Below are 7500 nucleotides of genomic sequence, written 5' to 3' on the forward strand. Positions count from 1 at the left end.
AGTAGTAGTAGTAGTAGTAGTAGTAGTAGTAGTAGTAGTAGTAGTTAGTAGTAGTAGTAGTAGTAGTAGTAGTAGTAGTAGTAGTAGTAGTAGTAGTAGTAGTAGTTAGTATAGTAGTAGTAGTAGTAAGTAGTAGTAGTAGTAGTAGTAGTAGTAGTAGTAGTAGTATTAGTAGTAGTAGTAGTAGTAGTAGTAGTAGTAGTAGTAATAGTAGTAGTAGTAGTAGTAGTAGTAAGTAGTAGTAGTATGTAGTAGTAGTAGTAGTAGTAGTAGTAGTAGTAGTAGTAGTAGTAGTAGTAGTAGTAGTAGTAGTAGTAGTAGTAGTAGTAGTAGTAGTAGTAGTAGTAGTAGTAGTCTCCTTTTAGTAGTAGTAGTAATAATAATAATTGTGATATTAGTAGTAGATGAAAGGATTGGGAGAACTCACCAATACTTGTGTCGTGGACCGGAAGGGCAGGGACTGATGACGTCAGGCAGGCGGCGCTTTGTCTTTGGGCCAATCAAATGGAGTCTTTGGAAGATGGATGGTCTGTGGGTGAAGAAATGGATGCTGATGGAATGGAAGACCTCACTTCAGTTGTAGACTTTCGGTTTTTTCTAAGATATATCTGAAATACAAAAAGAAATAATATATTTTTTTTAAAAATATATAAAATCATTCATTAATTATGTAGATTCAAAATTCAAAGTTTAATTTCGGACAGTTTGCTAATATAAAACAGAAATCAATAAAATATCAGAAAATTTAAAATTTAGAAGAAGAAGAAGAAGAAGAAGAGAAAAAGAAACCCGAACAAAACAAAACAATTAAGATCATATAAAATGTCTTTCAAACTCACATTAAAAAAAAAAAAACACGTATTAAATATTTTGGCCAAAAAACTCGTCCTTCAAATATCGATCGATTAGAATTTTACGCTATACAAAGTTTAACTAACTATTTGACAAGTTTTCTTTCTTTACAGAATTTAATTAACCCTGAGGGAAGAGTCAGGGGGTCCCGATAGGTCGATTGGTAGAGCACTCTCTTCACACGCAAAGGGACCGAGATGGATCCCGGGTGCAGTCGAAATTATTTTTTTTTCTTACCCCCCTGATTACCCAGCAGTGAATGGGTAGCTGGGTCTCTTAGATCTGGCTCAGAGTACTTTGTGCGATGGACTAGCGTCCTATCCAAAGGGTAGCAAGCAATTGCTACTTATTGTCCGTTTAACCCTGAAGAAACCTATTCCATGAGTTAGATATAATCAGATAAATGGAGGGGGGGGGGGGGGGGTATAAATGGAAGGAAATGATATCTTGCCGTGATAAAGTTAACTCCAGTAAGGGAATCTGTTTGTCACAAAATATCATTTTCACCATATATTTACTAGACCCAGCTAGCTACCCACTCACTGGTTCAGATCTGATAGCTGGGGTTTTTTCTATTGATGATTTGTAGGGATGAACGGACGCGTTTAAGTTATAAAAAAAATTATGGGATAGAATTGCGATAGAATGGGATAGAATGTGCGGCTATGTGGTCTAGTGGTACGACACTCGCTTTCGGATCGGAAGGTCCTGGGTTCGAGCCTCGCGCTCGGCGCATAGTTGAGTCCTTGGAAAAGGCTTTTTACTCACATTCTATCACCGTACTCAGGTGTAAAATGAGTACCTGGCCGTTAACAGCGTTGTCTTTGTCCGAAAAATTGTAATATCGCCTAACAGGCGTCATGTCCCGTACTACATATTAAATGTTGCTGTTGACCAGGGACTCCTTGTAAAGCGCTTTGAGCACATTTAGCGGATATTGCGCTATATAAAGCTCACATTTTTTTAGAATCATCAAACATATCATTGAAACTCGAGTAGTTTCGGAGTTTCTGCTCTCTTGAGGAAATCTATAAGGCCTTGATGTCGGGTTAGGATGAGATCGAACCCCGATTGAAAGGGGTTAAACCCCGCAATCGACTTGGGACCGTCTTTTCTTAACACCACAATTTATCAATCGCGTGGTTTAAAAATAAATTACATTATATATAGCCATCGGGACTGAGTAGGTCACATGACCGAACTGCCTGACTGGCTGATTTCCGGTCTCCGCTTTCGAGTCGTCGTCGGCCGCCTCGCTCACGCTAACGGACCATCTCCTCGGGACCATTGACCGTTGATATGTGACTGATTAGCCACGCTTTATCTGGCCCCTTATCGAGTGTGGTGTGGCCCTTAGAGTCGGACCGCCGATGAGTTCGGGCTTTTAGATTACATTTCCTTTCTTTCCCCTTTGAAGTAAGGAGATAATTGATGGGTCGAGCGTTGCTAAGAATTAACCATTCAGATTATTTCCTGCCATTTAGCGCGTTATTCAGCCCCTTGGCTATTCTGTTTATTTCCAGTAAATGAAAATGTTATTGAAAGATAGAAGAGATGACTCGGAAACGTGTTTTAACTAAAAGAACGTGTCAGAAAAAAAAGCGTTTGTCAATCACTGACTGTTCTCAGAATTGATGATCCGGGCGTTGCTAAGCACTAACCAATCAGAGTATTTCCTGCCATATAGCTCATTCCGGCACATTGACTATAGATAGAACAAAGATGACGTCACTCAGGTCTTTATTATTGTTTTTTTTTTTTGGTGCCATCCGCGTTTATGAGCAATTCTCACTAAACTGCATTAACCAGACTATAAACGTTCAAGTACACACAGTTTTGTGTATTGGTCTGTTATACTTCCGGATGACAATGTTGTGAGCTTCTTAGCTAAGCGCACACTAGACTATCTAATAAAATTGCGTTAGACTATCAGACCTGCAAATAAAGGAGCAAGTTGGCTTTAGCGCTAGGTTCGCGTTTCCCGGCTAGCTAAAGGATTAACTTTGAAATCCTATTCAGAGATGAAAAAAATATCTTTGCAAATCAGCTGCGTGACTCCAATACATCGCTTCCAATTCTAATTCACTCAGGGAAGAGCCGAGTCTGGAACAAAAATCTTATGTTATATAAAAGAAAAAGGGAGCAGCATCTTTCTAAATTAATTACATAGTTGCCATAGAAACACGACGCCGCCATAACGACAACAACAACAACACCAACGGCGTAGGGATCGTGATGTGATGAACACCGGAAGAAAACACGATACCTCCTCCGAAGATAATGGAATTTCTCGGGCTTATTTTATTGGTTTGAATGAATGGATGAAAGAATGAATGAAAGGATGGATGGAAGAAAAGAAGAAGAAGAAGGAAAGAAAAAAAATAAGACTTTGAAGTTAATCCTAGTGATAAGAGTCAGAGACCTGATCACACGAACTCTTTCGCGAATGGAAATGAAATTTAAATTAAATTGAAACGAACGGGGGTTGAGGGTATGGTGGGGTGGAAAGGGAGGGGGGGGGGGGGGGGGGGGGGGGGGGGGCGGAAAGAGATGGATATGGAGTTTGAGGTGGTGGTGGCGGTGGAGAAAACCAAGAAGTTATTAGATTGGTGAGATCAACATTTCCTTTCTTTATTTTTCTTCTATATAAATTATTTATTACTTCTATATTATTCTTATTTATTATTATTATATTATATTATATTATTATTATATATATTATTATATATTATTTATTATTATTATTATTATTATTATTATTATTATATTATTATTATTATATATTATTATTATTATATATTATATTATTATTACTATATATTATTATATATTATTATTATATTATTATTAATTATTATTATCTATTATATATTATTATATTATTATTTATTATTATTATTATTATATTATTATTATTATTATTATTATTATATTATTATTATTATTACATTATTATTTATAATTATTATTATATTATTATTTATATTATTAATTATTATTATTATATATTATTATTATTATTATTATTATTATTATTATATTATTATTATTATTATTATTATTATTATTAATTATTATTATTATTATAGGCACTAAGGTGACGGAGGGAAAGAGATTGTCATTGAAGCCAGACTAATGATTGTTGTTGTTGTTGTTCGCCAGTCCCAGGTTTGAGCGTTTTTGCTAAGATGAGATTCATTTTAATCGACCGATATTTAATTTGAACAACGACATTCTGGTCAGAACTTTAAATTCATGTTGTTGTTTTTGCTTTTTTTTGTTGTTTCTTTAAAAATGTTGTTTTTGATTTTGTTGTTGTTGTTATTCTTATTGTTGGTTTTGTTATTGTTATTGTTATTGTTCTTTTCTTTAATTATTTATTTTGGGAGTAGGGAGGGGGGGGGGGGTTGGGGTCGGAGTTAAGGATATTGTTTATTGATTCAATGATGTATGACAGTATTCTGCGGTGACCGAAATGTATTGAGTTTGTGTCGTGTTGTATGAGGCCTATCTATCTATTTGCTATAGATAGCAAATCACTTCATTCTAGCTCACGCTGTTTTGTTTTGCTTTGCTTTGGGATAGCCCGGGGGGAGGGGGGGGGGAGGGAGGGGGGAGAGGATTGGTTGTTGTTGTTATTACTGCTGCTGCTCCAGCCGCTGCATCTGTTTTATGATATGCTATATGATATGATATATGATATAATATGATATGAGAGAGAGATAGAGATAGAGAGATAGACACACACACACACACACACGCCAACCCTTCACATTACACAAGTGGAATCAGAACGCCTGAAAATACGGATTTGAGACAAAAAATAGGAATTTCACCTCTTTCACTCCCCCCCCCCCCCCCCCCCCTTGCCTCTCTTTGCTCCTTTTTATTCTTACCATTATCATCTTTTTTTGAAAAACGGATTTTTGTGACAATGGCGGAAATATATATATATATATATATATATAATATATATATATATATATATATATATATATATATATAAGAGAGAGAGAGAGAGAGAGAGAGAAGAGAAGAGAGAGAGAGTGAAAGAGAGAGAGAGAGAGAGAGAGAGAGAGAGAGAGAGAGAGAGAGAGAGAGAGAGAGAGAGAGAGAGAGAGAGAGAGAGAGAGAGAGAGAGAACAGGCTTGTACCTAATCATTGGACTGGCTTAGCATATTAATCAAACGACACCGCCTTGATTAAGGGCCGATTGCATCCTCATCATTCCTTGTTGGCTATGTGGTCTATGCGGCTATGTGGTCTATGCGGCTATGTGGTCTATGCGGCTATGTGGTCTATGCGGCTATGTGGTCTATGCGGCTGTGTGGTCTATGCGGCTATGTGGTCTATGCGGCTATGTGGTCTTGTGGTACGACACTCGCTTTCGGGTCGGAAGGTCATGAGTTCGAGCCTCGTTCGGCGCATAGTTATTAATTCCTCGGAAAAGGCTGTTGACAACGTTGTCTCTGTCCGAAAAAAATTTGTAACATCGCCTAACAGGCGTCATGTCCCGTTCTACATGTTACGTGTTGCTGTTGGTCAGGGACCCTTTGTAAAGCGCTTTGAGAACGTTTAGTGGATATTGCGCTATATAAAAGCTATAGTTTTTAAAGCTCTACTTGATGATATCATGTATTAAAATAAAAGTCACAGACACTTTCAATCCGAGAGAAGACGAGAGAGCGAACAGGCTCATCCCTGATCATTGAACCAGCTTAGCACATTAATCAAACGACACCGCCTTGATTAAGGGCCGATTGTAAATAAATACCATGTCTGTAGCGTTATGCATATTCTGTTTCTTTCCTCTCCATCCGAATCAATCGATTTATCCAACATTATCTCCTTCAACTCGGTCCTGCTGACGTAATTTTCTATATTTCTATCACACCTCTAACGGCCTCCTTCTTCATTCTGTCTTACCTTACATTCTACTTCACTACCACTAACACCCAACCCCCCCCCCCCCCCCCCCCCCCCTTATAAAGCTATTCATCCATCTATCTATCGATCTATCCAACTTTGTCTCCTGCAACTCCCGCTCTGAAGAAATTTTCTATATTTCTATCATACCTCAAATGACCTCCTTCTTCATTCTGTCTTACCTTACATTCTACTTCACTACCTCTACCCCCCCCCCCCCCCCACCCCTTATAAAGCTACTCATCCATCTATCTATCGATCTATCCAACATTGTCTCCTTCAACTCCCGCTCTGAAGAAATTTTCAATCTTTCTATCATACCTCAAATGACCTCCACCTTTATTCTTTCTTACCTTACATTCTACTTCTCTACCCGCCCCCCCTTCTTATCTAGCTATTCATCCATTCATTCATCTATCCAACATTATCTCCTTAAACTCCTGCTGAAGTAATTTTCTATATTTCTATCACACCTCTAAACGCCTCCTTCTTCATTCAATCTTACCTTACATTCTACTTCACTACCTCTACCCCCCCCCCCCCTATCTATTGTGCGGCTATGTGGTCTTGTGGTATGACAATCGCTTTCGGATCGGAAGGTCCTGGGTTCGAGCCTCGTTCGGCGCATAGTTGAGTCCTTGGAAAAGGCTTTTTACTCACATTCTCTCACCGTACTCAAGAGTAAAATGAGTACCTGGCCGTTAACAGTGTTCTCTCTGTCCTAAAAACTGTAATATCGACTAATTAAAAGGCGTCATGTCCTGTCCTTTATGTTAAATGTTGCTGTTGACCCCTGTAAAGCGCTTTGAGCACATTTAGTGGATATTGCGCTAGATAAAACCTCAATTATAATAATAATCATTATCTAGCTATTCTTCCATCCATCCAGCCATCCATTCATCCATCTATCGGTCTATCCAAGTTAGACTCCATCAACTCCTGTTCAACACATGTTCTATCTTTCTATCCAATGGCTTCCTTCTTTATTATATCCTACTTCACTACCTCTATCCCCCCCCCCCTTCCTCCCCCTATCTAGCTATTCATCCATAATCTATCGATCTATCCAAGTTAGTCTCCATCTACCCCTGCTGAACACATATTATCATTCTTTCTTTCTATCCAATGGTTTCCTTCTTTATCATATCCTACTTCACTACCTCTCCCCTCCCTCCCCTCCTCCTCCCCCTTTCTATTTATCCATCCATCCATTCATCTATCGATCTATCCAAGTTAGTCTCCATCAACTCCTGCCTAACACATGTTCTATCTTTCTATCCAATGGTTTTTCCTTCTTTATTAATTTTATCCTACTTCTCTACTTCTAGCCCCCCCCCCCCCCCCTCTCCTCCCCCTATCTAGCTATTCATTCATCCATCCATTCATCTATCGATCTATCCAACAACTCCTGCCCAACACATGTTCTATCTTTCTATCCAATGGTTTTTCCTTCTTTATTTTATCCTACTTCACCACCTCTAGCCCCATCCTCCCCCTATCTAAAATAAAAAATAATAATTGAGCTTTATATAGGGCAATATACGTGCTCCACTGAATGTGCTCAAAGCGCTTTACAAGGGGTCCCTGGTCAACAGCAACATTTAACATGTAGGACGGGAGATGACGCCTGTTAGGCGATATTACAATTTTAAGGACAAAGACAACGCTGTTAACGGCCAGGTACTCATTTTACACCTGAGTACGGTGAGAGAATGTGAGTAA

General features: G+C 38.4%; 1 protein-coding gene across 5 annotated transcripts in view; it reads right to left on the reverse strand.

The window, feature by feature from the left end:
- The window catches only part of LOC144956133 (thrombospondin-2-like), a 383991-nt gene that overhangs the window by 28882 nt on the left and 347609 nt on the right, over positions 1-7500 (reverse strand). For all 5 annotated transcript variants that reach the window (XR_013641884.1, XM_078886509.1, XM_078886506.1 and 2 more), the window contains one exon: positions 428-608. The gene's annotated coding sequence lies outside the window, so the exon portion shown is untranslated. The remainder of the gene's footprint in view (positions 1-427; positions 609-7500) is intronic.

The sequence above is a fragment of the Berghia stephanieae genome, chromosome 10 (genome assembly GCF_034508935.2).
Source record: "Berghia stephanieae isolate SIO BIC M18660-M18661 chromosome 10, UCSD_Bste_1.3, whole genome shotgun sequence".
Classification (NCBI taxonomy): Eukaryota; Metazoa; Mollusca; class Gastropoda; order Nudibranchia; family Aeolidiidae; genus Berghia; species Berghia stephanieae.